Below are 16527 nucleotides of genomic sequence, written 5' to 3' on the forward strand. Positions count from 1 at the left end.
TCTAGAGAGGAGCTGAGCAGATACACAAATAAACATGGTATCACGGAGAAAGCAATATAAGCCCTCGGAAAGACAGAGAGATGGGGCTACAAGAATTAACAGGGGGCAACACTTCTGAGTAAAGTCCTCAGGAAAACCTTTATGGAGGAAGTAGGTCAAGCCCTGAGAGCGATAGGGTCCTGCATTCCACTCAGAGGGGAGAGAATGAGTCAAGCACCCACCATGGTACATATGTCTATGCGAAAGCAATTCTGTCTAGCTAAAGCAAATATTATATGAAGACTGTCAAGGAACAAGAGTGTGAAATTATAGTTTGAGGACAGATGTGAAGACCCTGAGAGAGATGTAAGGCTGTGTGGACTTTATTCTGAGGGCAGTGGAGAACAGTGAAGGTCAAGAATCCCAGGGAAGTGGTGGGCCTTAAGAGTTTAAGTTAACAACGATGTTGACATGGAGGAGAGATCCTTCCAAGGCCATTACAAGAATCCATATGGGAGGATGAGGGTCTCACTGAGAAGGAGTGGAGGGAGAAAAACAGAGTGAGAGATAGAAGAAACAGATCAATGCTGACTGATGCATTTCTTTGGCCTGATGTTCCATGACTCAGAAGCCCAGAGCTAAAGAAACTAACATGAAAGATTTTCTCCAGGCATCTTGGTCTTCTCCAGCCTATTACAAATAGCAGCAGTGATGGGGGTAGCTGAGGATGACTGGCACCATCTGGGAATTTTTCTTTTGTTCCAAACAAGCTGCTTGTCGATATGCCTGGAGTCGTTAAGGATGAGCAAACAAAAGGGTGGTTCTACTCTCCCAACATAAAGGATAAGGACTGACATAAAATATGGTGAAGTTGTTTCAAAAGAAAAAAAAATTATATGGAGTGTCATATCTCACAAATATTTAGACAATAGACATAATCAGAATATTTGCATCTTTCAGAAATAAGGCCCAAGTGAATTTCACCAGAGAATCAGTCTCCTTTTCATGACTTCTTAACCATACCAGCAAAATATCAGTAGTGCAAGGGAGGCCTAGCAGGAGACTTTGAGAGCTAGACACAGGCCTAGGTTGATTTAACACACTCAGTCATGATGCAGATGTTCCTTTGAAGCATCATCTGAATGTGCCACGAATATAGAAAATACAGTCTCTCAAGAGAGTTTTTGCAGCATCTAAACTCACTTACATCTAAACTCAACTATATCAGAGAAAAAAAAAGGTGACACTTTGCTTAATGAAGGATCGTGGTATCTCTTCAGTGGTAGGAATGATCAAGGAATGGGAACTTACCTCTTGGAGATGCCATCCACTAGATGCACAGAGCAAGGCAGTTTTTTGTTGGCTCCCCTGGGCTGGTCAGTCACCATGTGACATCCAAACCAAACAACCTGGAGAGAAAAATTCACGAGGTGTCAAATCAGGTGTTTAATTTCCACAGAAAGTATAAGAGGAGAATATTTTAAAATCCTGTTTCACAGCCATAATTCACACTCTTTGTACTTGTATATTCCCACAGGTTTTCGGTCACATGAAGCAAATATGGAATTTAACGAGCTCTACATATAGAGGGAGACAAGAGCAGCCCCCAAGGTGTCAGTCTTTAAATGATGTAGTATATCTGGGGAGCAAATGGTTAACAGTTTAGGACCCCTTTGGCATTCTATAGCCTGTGCATATTAAAGATGTCACGATGGTGTGACTTTTTACACTACTATTTACGTATGCATGTACGTACGCTCATTATGTGCTTGGAGCTTATGCATATAATCATATTTAATCCTTAGAGCTACCTTGTGGGGAAGAAATATTACCCATATCTTGCAATGAGAAACATGAGAAGCACATGAATAGTGTGCAAAAGACAGAGCTGGGATTTGGTGCCTCCACTCACTTGCCCTCAAGGAGCCATCAGCCATGCCCCTACCTCCTGCTCTCCTCAGACACTGTATTCTCTTCCTGCTTTCCTGGTTGATCCTCCTATAGTTTTCTTTAATTGTCTTTTAAACACAGATTGTTATGGGTTGAACTGTGTCTTCCTCCAAAATCCCTCCGTAGAATGTCTAACCCTCAGTACCTCAGAATGTGGCCTTATTTGGAGATTAGGCCTTTACAGAGATAACGAAGTTAAAGTGAGGATATAATGTAGGCCCTAATTCAAAAGGACTGAATTTGGTGTCACAGAAGAAAAGTGGACAAAGACACAAACAGGGAGAATGTGAACATGACGTGAAGATGAAGGGAGAGATGAGGGTGATGTTTCCATAAGCCAAGGAAGTTGCCGCAGACACAAGGAGAGAGACCTGGAAGAGACAATTGCTCGTGATTCTCAGAAGTAACCAACTCTGTTGACACCTTGTTCCTAGACTTCTAGCCTCCAGAGGTGTGAGATAATAAACTTCTGGTGAGCCATCTAGTTCGTGGTACTTTGTCACAACAGGCCTTACTTAAAGGCCTCTCATGGCAAAAATGAATGTCCACCTCCTCCTCAGGACTGCTTCACTCCTTCCTCTCATACGCCCCCTAAACCCTCACCCCACAAAGAAACTAACTCATTATAGTTTCCTGGACACCTCACACCACGTTCTGTCTTTTTCCTTAGTTATGGTATTTCCTCTCTCTGGAACACCTCTATCACTATTCCAGCTCAATAATCATCTCCTACAGGAAACCTTCCCTCATTTCCTCTTATGCCCATGGGCAAAGAAGAGTTAATCATGCTTTCCTGCATGCTTATAGCTGTTTCTTATGGTTGTACTTACACCATGGTGTAGCCTCGGTATTATGTGCTTACCTGTCTGTGTCCCTTACTGGGCTGCTAGTCCCTAGAAGGCAGTGCCTACTTTATTCTTCTCTCTATATCCCAGTACTAAGATGGTGCCAGCTTCAGGTCATCCTTGGAAGCCTTAGAAAGGTTTCTCCAACTCCCCTCCCGAACTGTCATCAAGGGAACTTTAAATGAACACACAGTGAGAGAACACAAAATGATACCCTGATTACACAAGCAGACATGGCTGGTGAGAGAATGTGACCTTCCAGTGGGGATGGAGATGGAAAAGAAGCATCTATGAAAGCATGAAAAGGAGAAACAATAATTGGTGGGGCTGATCTAAGAAGTGTGTAATAGGGGATCTTAGTTAACAGGCTTGGAATCTTTGCAGACACATGAGAAAAGCCATCTTAAGAGACGGTTGGTTCTGAATACCCTAGCTCTTTGCCATTAAACCTTGTTGCATCTCATTGCTCTTGAGCTGCATTCATTCTTGCCAAGTGATGTTCTCGTTCCTCCCTGACCCCCAGACAGATGAAGAATGTATTCTGTATGAATGCCATGTGTTTCCAGTCCTTCAGCAGAGATCGCTGGCGATGAGCAGGTAATGTGACTGTGGATTAAGTTTGGCTCCCAGGGAGTCTGACAAGGACAGAAGGCCTGGATCACACCAATGGGAGCCTTCCTCATCTGTCTGACAGATACACTTGTCAATATGAATGAATAAACCCGCATTTTGCAAGCTATCACAGTCCCTCCTGGGTTTTGGTTAGTGTGAGCTAGGGAATCTAATCAATCTTGGTTTGTATTTATTAGGTAAATAATAACATTCTCTGCCAAAACAGCAACACCCTACATGCTGACTATTTAACAAGAAAAGTGTCACTTCTCACTCATGACCTCCTGTTAGCTACAAGTTGGGGTGGGGGAGAACTCTTCCCCCACACAGTCACATAGACCTAGCTCTGAGGACACACTGAGATGTGTCTTCCCTATTAAGCTTGCAATTGTGGAAAGAAAGCAATTTTGTTTTTATGAAGAAGATGAAAGGAGCCTGAGAGACATATACGGGGCAAGACAAAAATGACTTGAGTATCATGATGTATAAGAGAGAAAATAAAAAGCACATTTAAAAATATTTTTAAATGTAATAAAAATTTACTAAATATCAAATACTGTTCTAAGAGCCTTTGAAATATGAATTCATTTCATCTATGACAAGCTGAGCATCCTGAGGTGGGTACTATTATCATTCCCATTTTAGTGACAAGGAAGCTGAAGCATAGAGCAGGTAACAACTTGCCCCAAGGGCACAGAACTTAAGTCAAACTCAAACAGGTTGGCTCTGGAATACATTTCTCTCTCTCTTTTTAAAGCTTTTATGTTTAGGTAATCTCTATACCCAATGTGGGATTCGAACTTAGAGCCCCAAGGTCAAGAGTCCTGTGCTCTATCAATTGAGCCAGCCAGACACTTCTAGAATACATATTCCCTTTTTTTTTTTTTTAAAAAAAGATTTTATTTATTTATTTGACAGAGATCACAAGTAGGCAGAAAGGCAGGCAGAGAGAGAAAGGGGAAAGCAGGCTGTCCACTGAGCAGAGAGCTTGATGTGGGGGTCGATCCCAGGACCCTGAGATCATGACTTGAGCCGAAGACAGAGGCTTAACCCACTGAGCCACCCAGGCGCCCCTAGAATACATATTCTTAATCACTATGTGAAGCTGTCTATCACATTCGTTTTATATTTTCAACATTAGTCCTGGTTGATCTTGTACCCAAAAGGACATTTAACTGCTTGTCACATTTTTCCAAATGCAATAAATCTGAGATATCAGGTAAAGACTTCTCTATTGCACAAGGCAAAAATCCACAAGACCAAATCCCAGTGTCCATAGTTTGTGATAATTTGAAAACCAAGAACCCATAAAATGAGACAAAGGGAGCTTTGAAAGAACTGCAGTCTCTGAGATTCTCACTAGCTCTGAAGACTTTGAAGAAGTATGCATTCTCTTCCTTCTCTGGACTCTCCTCCCAGCTCTCCAGTCTAGAGCTCTGGCACATGTGCTCACCTGCATCACACACTCATCAGCTGCAAATCCACTCCAGGAGCCTCTGGACCACTGACAGGGCCATTTTGGAGTATGATGCTCAATTGTAGGGTGTCTTTCTACAGCAAAGTACAACCTTTTTGAATAACTGTTTCATGTTTTACAGATGATTATAAGTTCTATCCCTGAAATCACACCACTCTTTCCCGTTTGCACTGCCTTTCTTAACGAGGAGAGAAAGGAGAATTCCCACAGTGAGGCAGGAATTGCACAAATCCCACAGCCCATCTCCACCACGGGTCAGTGAGCAACCTTTACTGCTAGGTTCTTCATAGTCCCAAGAATTAAATTATCTTTCTGCTAAAACATAATTAGGTTTAATCTCCTCACCAAGAATGTAGACTCTGATCAGAGTGCCAGTTTACTGGGCCTCTCGTGAACACTTTTCATTTTTGGTTGGTATTTGCTCCTCAGACATGAAAACTGAGGCTTAACTGATTCCATTAGCTTTTTCCAAAAATCTATGTTTCATGAAACTATCTAGGTCCATAGCAAAAACTTCTTGGATGAAATAAACTCAGGAAACTCTCTATTTTCATTTTTCTTTGAAATTTCAAAATATACATCATCTTAATAAGGCTCCAGAAACAAAACAAAAAAAAGGTAACCTGATTAATTTTACATAAACTGCTATTCTCCAAACTAAGATTTGATCAAGAAACCTTTAAGTTTTTCACAATGTATATTATCATACCACAGAACTAGTATCCTGTTGAGTGTTGAGAAATCTTGTTATTAATTTGTGAAAGAGACTCTCTTTGGCGTGAAGAATTTCTCCATGGCCCTTGAAAAGAAGTCCCCTTCTCATTGTATAGACCTGGAGACACAATTTGTACTTGTTTGGGGGAGCTGTTAGGCAGGTAATGACCCAGCCCAGAGAAGAGAATGAGGAAACTGTGTGTGAAGATTGGATGTCTCATGTGATCAAGATGTGGAAAAGACATGGAAGCTTCTCCCTACCTTTCCAGCATCCAGAACTCCTACCACTCAAAAATTCAAGTCCATCTGGAGGAAGTAATAGAAGATATTCCCATAAAGACCCTCCTTTACAACATTTACCTTTTACTCAGTCCCTCTTTCCTCGAGGTAATTTATTACTGCTCTTACCAATGAAGATGTTACAAAGGATAAAACCCTTGGCTGCCACTTCTCACCCCGGAGCTGTGCAGCATCAAACAAAATGAAATTCTTCTGAAACCGACAGCTGGAGAAAACCCTGTCACCACAGTCACAACGTCAAGCATAGCATGACATCTCTGTGTGTGTTTCCTTTACCTAAGAACTCCTTTGCCAGTGTGGGCCAAAATTTTTTTGCCGGCGCAGAGGATTAGCTGTACTGTTGAAAAAATTGTAGAGATATTTGGCATGGGATTGTGATTAGAAATATTTTTCCCCCAAGGACTCTTCACAAAGTATTTTTCTATGAAGGGTTGCAACAGTTACTTTTCCTCACATTGGTCATGGAAGAGAATTAGGATGTTAACTGCTGATGCAATTTATACTGCCATTTGATCCCGAAAGTGCTATACAGGACTGGGTTACTCATGGAAAATGCCTTCTGCCAGATCAAACACTCCCCAGGCCAAAGTCACAGGATTCTGACTTTACATGCTCTGCTCTGCTCTGCCTCCATTCATTTTACCTCTTGGAGTGTCATGAATTCCCTGAGCAAGGAGGTCATCCACCGTGCAGTCTAATCTCTTGCCACGAGAATTAGTATTCATGTCATTTAGGTTTGGGCAAGAACTTTCTTCAAGAACATCTCCCAAATGCAGTCAAACCAGTGCCTTGTATCCTTTTCCATTCCTGTACTAGTCATTCATACCTTGGATCAAGACTGAAAGCTTACCCCTGGGCAGAGGAAGTTTGATACTTAATGCTATTTGCTGTATCTCCAATTATGGAAAGGGCTATGTGTGCACGAGCACGTGTTTATTTGGTTCCTGTATCTAACAAACATCCCTCTTTGTGAAATGCCTTGTGGACTACTGATACTTAGATGTCATCTCAGATTTTAAATTTCTACAGGGTAGGATAGATGCCATTAGATCTAACAGGCGCTGGATCACGTTTCCCTGTGTTCCCTAGAACATTCATAGCCATGGATGTTAGTTTTATGATGAAAGGGCTCATTTTCAAATAAGTTTGAGGAACACTGTATTTTCAGCCCTTTTAAAGGGGCATAAAATTCTTTAATGCTGAAAACACCTGTCATGCCTATCATAAAGAATCATGTTTAACTTTGACTCAGTGTGTCTCTAATTTATTTGTCTATAGAATTCAAAATTCTTGTAAAAATCCATAGGCCACGCAAGACTTGCCAACAGTCAAAATCTTTGGGAAAGAGACACATAACTAGCTACCTGGGTGGTCTCCTTCCTTTCAATTTCCTTGCCCATAATCTCTGCTCTCTGCCATCACCAGCAGGATCTTTCTGACACATCCCTGTTCTCACTCCTCCACTTATTAAGGCACAGGTTCATTGCTCTGATGGAGATACTAAATGGCAATGGCTCAAACAAAACAGAAATTCATTTTTCTTCCACATAAGTCTGTACATTAACACTCCGGGATCTGAATGGTTTCCCCAAAATGACAGACACCCAAGCACCTTCTATCTTATTCCTCTGCTGCATGCAGGGTGTTTTCCCATCCATGTGGCTCAAGATGTCTCATCTTTATGTCTACATTGCAGGCAATGGGAAGGAGAGAGGGGCAGGGAGGGAATTCCGCCTTTCAAGAACATCATCTGAAAGTTGCACTTATAACTTCTGCTCATATTCCATTGTCCAGAACTTGATTGTTCAATCACACCTACGTGCAAGGGAGGCTGGAATATGTAAGTTTTCCTTAATCTGGTGAACACTGCTACACTATAAAGTTTCTACGGTATAAGAGAAAAAAAGAATATTCAAGAGTCTCTGCCACTTATTTGACATCCAATTTCAGCCTTACAATGATTTTTTGAGGTAAGGATTTTCATCCCATGCTTACAAATGAGAAAACTAAAACTCAGAAGGCATAAATTGTGTTGTAAGAGAGATGAAAAGGCTAGAAACCATAAATAATTTGCATGTATCACCACCACGTCAAGAACTACTAATTTTACCAAGGTAGCTTGCCATAGTGGCATGGATTCTTAACAGAAAAGACAAGATTCTAAAGTCAAAGACAAAGGGCTTTAGGACTCATGGCACAGCAGGCAGCATAAGCTTCATGTTCCTTTGGTTCTTCTTGGCCTCCAAATCCTAGAGAGTGACATGGAACAGTCCAGGTAGATGCTGCACACACAGTGGTGGGCCTGCAACACAATCAAGGAGACTCCTGCTCAGGAAACACCAATCTTCTAAAGAGGCAGCGAGGAAACTTGACCAACCTCTGCGATGGAAGGAAACATGTTCTTTCATATTCTAGTAAGGAAACAAATCTCTCTATCCTAGAGGGAAAAACTGTCTCTAGCTTCCAAGGTCTTTGCTAGCTATGCAAACATCCTTGAAAGATACTTCAAGGTAGTTCAATCAAAGCCTCAACATCACTCATCATCAGGGAAATGCAAATCCAAACTACAGTAACTATTACCCCACACCTGTCAGAATGGCTAAAATCAAAACCACAAAAAACAAGTTTTGGCGAGGATGTGGAGAGAAAGGAACCCTTGTGCACTGTTGGTGGGGATGCAAACTGGTACAGCTGCTGTAGAAAACAGTAAGGAGTTACCTCAAAAAATTAAAAATAGTACTATCCTAGATCCAGGCAAATACAAAAACACTAATTCAAAGGGATATAGGCACCTCTATGTTTACTGCAGCAGTATTTACAATAGCCAGACTATGGAAGCAGCCTAAGTATCCATTGATAGATGAATGACTAAGAAGATATATATATATACACACACACATACATATGTGTATATATATAATATCTATATAATTAAACATATATATGTATATATAATGGAATGTTATTTAGCTGTAAAAAAGAATGAAATTTTGCCATTTGCAACAACATAAATACAGCTAGAGAGAATAATGTTAAGCAAAATAAGTCACTCAGAGAAAGACAAATACCATACAATTTCACTCATATGTGGAATTTAAGAAACAAATGAGCCAACAAAAAAAAGAGAGAGAGAGACAAAACAAGAAACAGACTTTTAACTATAGAGAACAAATTGATGGTTACCAGATGGGGTAACCAAATGGGTGAGGAGATGGGGGAAATAGGTGATAGGGATTAAAGAGTGTAATTACCATGATGAAAAAAAAATAATAATAAAGCAAAGGTGGTCAGTTTCTCTGTTGATAAAGCCTGCAGAAAATGAAAGACCCATGGAGAATTTTCTCCCAACTCACAGCTAGCCTCGTTATTTCAATTACAGAAAAGGCACTTCTTTAACAAGACCCCATGAAATACTGACCATGACTCCAGCATGGCAATTCTTCCTTTTTATCCTAGTTGTTTATACCATTGACTTGCCACACCAGAATGTCAGGTCCTTGAGGGCAGGCGCCATACTTTTACTTTTATATCCCTAGCACCAACACACTGTTTGAAATACAGAGCATTTTTTTTTCCAGAGCATGTTTTGAATAAAGCTTTATGAATACAGTATGTTAGAATGTGGTTGACTTAAGAGATAGAACAAATCAGCAAACAAATGTTATTGAATTCAGTTAAGGTTCCTCTTACATAGATCTCAGGATAGATAGCTTATTTTCATGATTCAGACCTCAAAAACCTGACCACTCTATTGAAAATATTACTCTAGATAAGTCTTCCCAGCATTTATCAATATCTGATATTCTCCTGCTTGTCTCTACCGTTTTATTATCTGGTTCTTCCTCCTGGGATATAAACACTAGGATTGCAGGCACTGACCTACCTAGTTCATTACTACACCCTTACAAAGCTAAAACACTATTGGGCCTAAAATAGGAGTTTCATAAATATTTTTAAATGAGTAGAGGAGTGAATAAATTTATCAAACATTTACTAGATTCATACCACTTGCTAGGAACAAAATGCTTTACAGTGTCTTAGTAACCTATGAGGAACGTTGTTACTTTAGATGGCTGAAATACTTCTGTACTAGAGTTAAGAGGCAGCATGACTTTTGCTAGGGCAATGAGCTTTCGATCCTCACTATAGGCCTTCCAAGGTCAGCCTGGGCTGAGCCACACACATTGCCTTCCCCCTGTTCTTGCTGGTTACTGCGTCCTATGCCAGAAGGACACTTTCTGGCTTCCTCCCAGGACATCTACTGGCTCCAAGAGTGGCCATCTCAACTCTAGGCAGTAGTCCCAGAGACCTTCCTGATTATTCTGAGTCCCACAGATCCAAAGAAAATGGGTTCCTGTCATTGGCATTAGCCTCTCAGTGATCTCCTGCAGCAATCTTGTCCACGCATCTTCCCTAGAGATCCTATGAGAAACCCTGTTGAGTGTGCTGGCACATTTCTCCCAAAACAAAGTGGCCACTTTGTTTCATGAGGATGTATCGATACTCATTTTGTTCATTATTCACCCACTTCCAAAAAAATGAAGCAAAAATATGTCAGTAATGAACCACCAAAATAGTTAAAACCCTTGGTGAGGGAAAGATCATTATAACTTGTTTAAACATCGACAAATATTGATATCAACGGTGAATGTGGAGATTGGGCATGAGGGGAAAGGCCAGAGGGAAATTACTGGTATATTTACGTTTTCAAATCACCATAGATTCTAAAGGAATTATGATAATAGAGCTTTGTATGGAAAATTAGATTAAAGGCCTCATGATAGTAATAAACATCAAACATTTCCCCACTTTTATAGATGAAGAAATTTACCTCAGAGTCATCAAATAATGTACCAGGAGTCACAGCAGAAGCAAAGGATAGAGCGTGGGTTCTCTGACCTGGTGTTGGTGGACTTTGCTGCCTCAGAGATTACTGAAGTGCTGACAAGGTACAGACTGGAAGTGCTAGAAGCAGCAAGTGTGAAGCCACAACCAAATGGAGGCATGAGGAAGAACGCAGAGCCTGGCTGATGGGGTATTTCTGGTGTATTTTAACAACAAATACAACAAGGTTGTATTCGAAACTGAATATACCCCAAACTGCCTGAATCATTGATATGTATGCTAATTTAATTTTTTTAAATAGAAAACTGTTCAGGCCCATTTTATTTTAAAATGGTGCCAGTGACAAGAATCATCCAAATTTCAGTCACAGACAATTCGCTTCAGAGAATAAGGGCTTCTGGAAAAAAAAATCTCCAGGAAAAGATTCTTGCAATTCAGAAATACATTTCTTCTGACTGTTACCAAGAACTGGAATTAAAGGGGAGCATTTTTTTTTTTTTTAGAAATAGAATAAATCTGAGTAAAACCCTGAGTTAAATGGCTTTTTAACAAAATTCAATGAATTCACTTTGCACTCGTGTTTGCCTGTGTAATGAATCAAGAGTTCTTGATTTCAACATATAGGCAAAGAGTTCTCAGGGGTGGACTTTATTACAGTACGTTAACTGAAATTAATTTGCCATCATTCCCTACAGTTAGTCTTTAGTCTTTTTCTAAAGATCTTTGAACACACACATGCAAACACCTACATATAAATCTTATACATTCCCCTGCCAGGGAAGAAGTACAAAAAACATTTATCCTCCTATCCCATCACTGAGACGAGGACTAACATGTGGTTTTGCAGGTAGGAAGGCTCAAAAGATAAGAAGGAAAAGGGGCCTGGCAAGCAATGGAAAATGCATGCTCAAGGCCGTGTGAAAAGGTAATACCTATAGCTTTCAGATATTTGGTTCATCCCTGGGTTTTCCATTTGGGTGTTTTAAACTATTTATACTCACACACACACACACACACACACACACACGACTCAAAAGCTCAATATCCAAAGAGAGATACTAGTTCAATTTAAATAGAGCCTCAAAAATAGAGGCTCCTTTGCTTCTTCTATTTCTGATGGAATGTTGAGATTTGCATTCTCTTTTCCCATTCAACGACAGTCTGCCATCAAAAAGTCAGAGTCCGCTCTAGCACTGTTGCTAGATATATACTGATAATGTCTTTTACAAACCAGGCAAAGTACAGAATGTGTATTTGGGGGGGTGGATTATTTTGTTTCAGCAAGAACCATCCTTCACCTGGTATGAAGTGGCAAGGCTGGCTTCTGTTTCATAGGCAAAAAAAAGTAATGACAGTTGGGCTGTGTGTACAGAGTTAGCTTTGATTATTCTCATCTGTCAAGCCAAGAAATTACCCCAAGATTAATCTGGCCCAAATGATAGGACCTTGCTTAAAATCATGAAGAAAACAGTTATAAATTTATTTTCTAATTATCAGAAATATCTGAGAAGGAGAAATGACTCCAGAGACATAAGTGGCTTAATGGAATAATTAAAATTATAATTAAATAAAACTAAGTCATCCCAAGCCTACTTAGCTCTATAATTCCCTCCAGGGTTATGGTGGCATTTGAGGGAGAAGGGAAGAAGAAATCACTTTTCAGGATTTTCCAATGTGAGAAAGACTTTCAGACTTTCAGAGCCAGAGAAAAGGCCAAGAAGAAATAAATCCCAAGGTAGATGAGGCTGACATTACATCCTTCCCTAGTCAGTCCTACTTTATCAGGATTAGCCATGTGTCCAAGGCAAAATTCTTCACCTTCAATTTTCTGATGTCCAAAACTTCTAGCACAATAACAACACGGATCACAGGGTTGTTATAAGGATTAAATAATACCATGTAAAAAGTACTATGGGTATATGTGGTACTTAGCATCACTATTAATATGAGTAATGCATCAAATGGGGAAGTAAAGAATATTCCAGAACAATGATAGCAAATAATTAAGTTGGGTGTTAATAGTAGAAGAGTTTCTGTAGAGAGTTGAAAGTTAAAGTTGGAGAAGCCTCCATGTACACTGGGAAGGGAGAGAGGAAGTGAGGCCTCCAGCAGCTTCTTCTCTCTTCTGTTAAATGCAAACGCTAGATGAAAGACAAAAGTCTAGCGAGGAAAGAGGTGTCCATTCCACAGGCCACATAACCCACTATCCAGGCTTAGAAAGTGACCCAATGTCTCTGGTTGTATATCTTTTTGTTATTGTTTAAAAATTAACAGCTACCACACTTATTAGGATTGTTAAAATTATAATGAGAGACAAAACTAAGTGTGGACAAAGCAGCAGAGAACCAGAGCCCTCACACTGTGCTGTGGAAGTGTAAAATGGTACAGTCTCTCTGCAAAAACAGTTTCAGAATTCCTCAAAAAGTTAAGCACAGGGTTACCATATGACCCAATAATTCTGCTCCCAGGTATATGCTCAAGAGAATAAAAAATGACATGTACCCAAAAACTTGTACATGAATGTTCACAGAGGCATTCATAATAGCTCCAAAGTAGAAACAACCCAGATGTCCATCAACTAATGAATGGATAAACAGAGTGTTGTATACCCATTCAATGGTATATTATTCAGCCATAAAAAGAAATGAAGTATTCACATCAAAAATAATATGCTAAGTAAAAGAAACCAGACACAAAAGGCCACACTGTATCATTCAATTTACATGAAATGCTCATAATAGGCATATCCATAGAGACATAAGTAGATCAGTGGTTGCTGGGGAGCTGGAGGAGAAGCGGGGGAAAGGCAACTGGCTGCTAATGAGGATGGGGTTTCTTTTTGAAGTTGACAACAATGTTCTGGAATTAGATAGTGGTGATGGCTGTACAACTTTGTAACTAACTATGTTAAAAACTAAACTGTATACTTAAGAGGTGAATTTGTTATGCAGCTAGACTTCAATAAAGTTATATCTGAAAGAAAAATCAGTTGCTGATTTAACATGTTATACTGAAAGAAAAATCAGTTGCTGATTTAACATGTTATACTACATTACGCTGAAAGCAAATGGGGGTGATGTTTTACAAAGGCTTTAGTGAGCTTGCATGAGTCACGTAGCTCCTTTCTACTTCTGCATTTTCCTTGCCTGGAGGAAGAAAGAAACACCTGCCACCCACACTTGTGATAAGACCAGAGTATTTTTTTGAAAAGCCTGTGTTTTCCAGCAAAAGGTAACATGCAAATACAAGGCAACAAATACAGGCAACACTGAATACTGGGTAGCTTTAAATAAAGTCACAATGTGGGAACTGAATCTCAAACATATGGGCAGGTATTCATTTCTCACAGCCAGGGAGTGGCCCATGAGATGCACCTTGGTTCTAAGTGGATCACTGATGAGGGCAAAGCCCGAGACAGCCACTCCTCCACACATGCATACACATGCACGCACACATGAGTGCCATGCACACATATATACACACATATATGCACATGTGCACACATACATACATACATACATACATGTATGCACATGTGCATACACAGAGACTGCTCTGAGATTCAAGCTCTAAGTTATTACTCTAGTCATTATGGTGATCTGAATATTCAATTCTGTTTTCAAAATAGATAAACTTGACAAAATTGTTAACTCTGAGGACTCTTCTAGAAAATAACAGAACATTTTTCAACTGGCTGGGAAGGAAAATGATGCTTATGAGGTGTTGTTTGAATCATTTTGGTGCAATCAAAAGAATCTCAATCCTCTTCTTTGATTTCTTTTAAAACAGCAGGCAGTGAGAATAAGATACTAAAAGAAGGAAAGGGTACCTTATCCTATTCTAGATAGTAAACATTGTTAGCTTAACCTTCTATAAAAGGGAGCACAGTCTAGGCTTGAATCTTGGGTTCCAAAGAGCCATCACAGACCATGACTGCCTTTCCTTAATTCACTATAAATAAACACATTTCTAACAAAGGAATCCTCCTACTCCTTATTCCTGATTATACAAATGGGTCTAGGATTCACACAGTCCAAGACCCAAAGCAAGGATATAGGACCACGGTGTATTCTCCCACACAGCCTCTTTGTGCACCCATCCCCCCCCTCACCATGGGAGAGAGCACTGAGTAGAAGAACACATGCCTGCTTCCTGCATCCCCTCGCTCATCCTCAGAGCCACCACCTGAAAGAGAACTAAAGCTGGATGGCATGTTGGGCTGAAAGGCACTGGATCCAGTGACCCATCTCTTCATTCTAGTTCTTTCCTCCCTTTGAAAATCTAGAGAAGTAGAAACAACAGATAGGCCAAGACTGATGCAGAAATCTAAACATACAAGATGAAGTTGAAGATTTGTGTCTTTGGGGATATTTTATCTTCTTCCTCCATTCCCCTCTTATCCTGTAGAAGAACTTCCATCAACATTACACCCTTAGAAACAACACAAAGGAAATATCCACTCTTCTTGATCTCTCTTTCATTGCTCTTCCTTAAGGAAATGGAAGGGATTATCAAGAAATAAGTTCCTGCTGCCACATTGGATACCTAAAAGCACATGGGACTCTAGGTATTACAAATGCTGAATACCTTGATTCAGTGGTGATGGACATCCTCTGTGCTTCTAGTTCTCCTGTGTTAAGCAGATCAAGGACAGGGTTTATCTGTTGCTAAAAATAGAGCAAAAATTGGGGGTTGAAGGGTGTGAAGTGGGAAGGAAAAGATGCAGAAAAAGAGGTAGGGTAGAGCTATTTCTGATTGGGTGACTTACATATTTTTTACAACAGATTAGGTTCTGCATTGAACAAAAATCCAAAGAAAATTTGGATGTATGTTGAAAAAAGATACAAGTTTACTTTTTTCCCTCCCAAGTAAGTGTGAAGATAGGTAAGCCAGTACTGGTAATACGTTCCATAATCATCAGAGATTGAGGATCCTTCTATTTTCAACACTCCACATCCTTAGCTTACAGGTTCTATTTTCAATGTCACCTTGAGGTTGTAAGATAGCTGCTATAACTCTAAACATGTCATCAATGTTCCAGGAAGGAGGAAATAAAAAGGGGCTGAAACAACAGATACTCCTCCCAGCTGAACCAATCTCCTCGGGGGCTCCATACAACTTCTGCTTATCTCCCACCGGCCACTTCTAGCCACAAGGGAAGCTGGGATGTGTGGTCTATCACTTCACCATAGGCTGGCCCAAATAAAATCATACAGTCACAGCATATTAGTAGGGAATAAGTGGAGAATGACTGATTAGTCCCAGGGACCAATCAGACTAACTCATCCCATAGGGAAATAAGAGTAGAAGATGGAAAAAGGGGCACCTAGGCAGCTCAGCCAGTTAACTGTCAGGCCTCAGGTCATGATCCCAAGGGCCTGCATTTGGCTCCTTGGACAGCAAGGAGCCTGCTTCTCCCTTTGCCTGCTACCCCTCCTGCATGAGCTCTCTCTCTGACAAATAAATAAGTAAAATCTTTAAAAAAAAAAAAAAAAGGACAAAAAAAGAAGACACACTCCTCAGTGTATCCATGAGACAGCAAAAGAACTGGCAAACTTTCCATCCCCCATGATCAAAAGATAAGTAGAAAAGAGAGGGATTTCTCTGAATAAAATAGGACTATCACCCTATTACACACACACACACATGTGCAAAAATGGACCCATTTTTCAGGGGGCAAACACAAAGGAAAGAACATGAAATGCTCCCCTTTGCAGCTGTATCTTCCAATCAAGCACTGTGTGCATGTGTGCAGGTGTGTGTGTGAATGCAGTTCAGCTCTACGGAGCTCCCACTATAAAAATT

General features: G+C 40.2%; 1 long non-coding RNA gene across 1 annotated transcript in view; it reads right to left on the minus strand.

Moving 5' to 3' along the window:
* Positions 1–1313: 1313 nt before the first annotated feature.
* The window catches only part of LOC131839126 (uncharacterized), a 185145-nt gene continuing 169931 nt past the window's right edge, over positions 1314–16527 (minus strand). The window contains exon 3 of the long non-coding RNA XR_009356803.1: positions 1314–1388. This is a non-coding gene — a long non-coding RNA (uncharacterized LOC131839126). The remainder of the gene's footprint in view (positions 1389–16527) is intronic.

Source organism: Mustela lutreola, chromosome 8 (genome assembly GCF_030435805.1).
Source record: "Mustela lutreola isolate mMusLut2 chromosome 8, mMusLut2.pri, whole genome shotgun sequence".
Lineage (NCBI taxonomy): Eukaryota > Metazoa > Chordata > Mammalia > Carnivora > Mustelidae > Mustela > Mustela lutreola.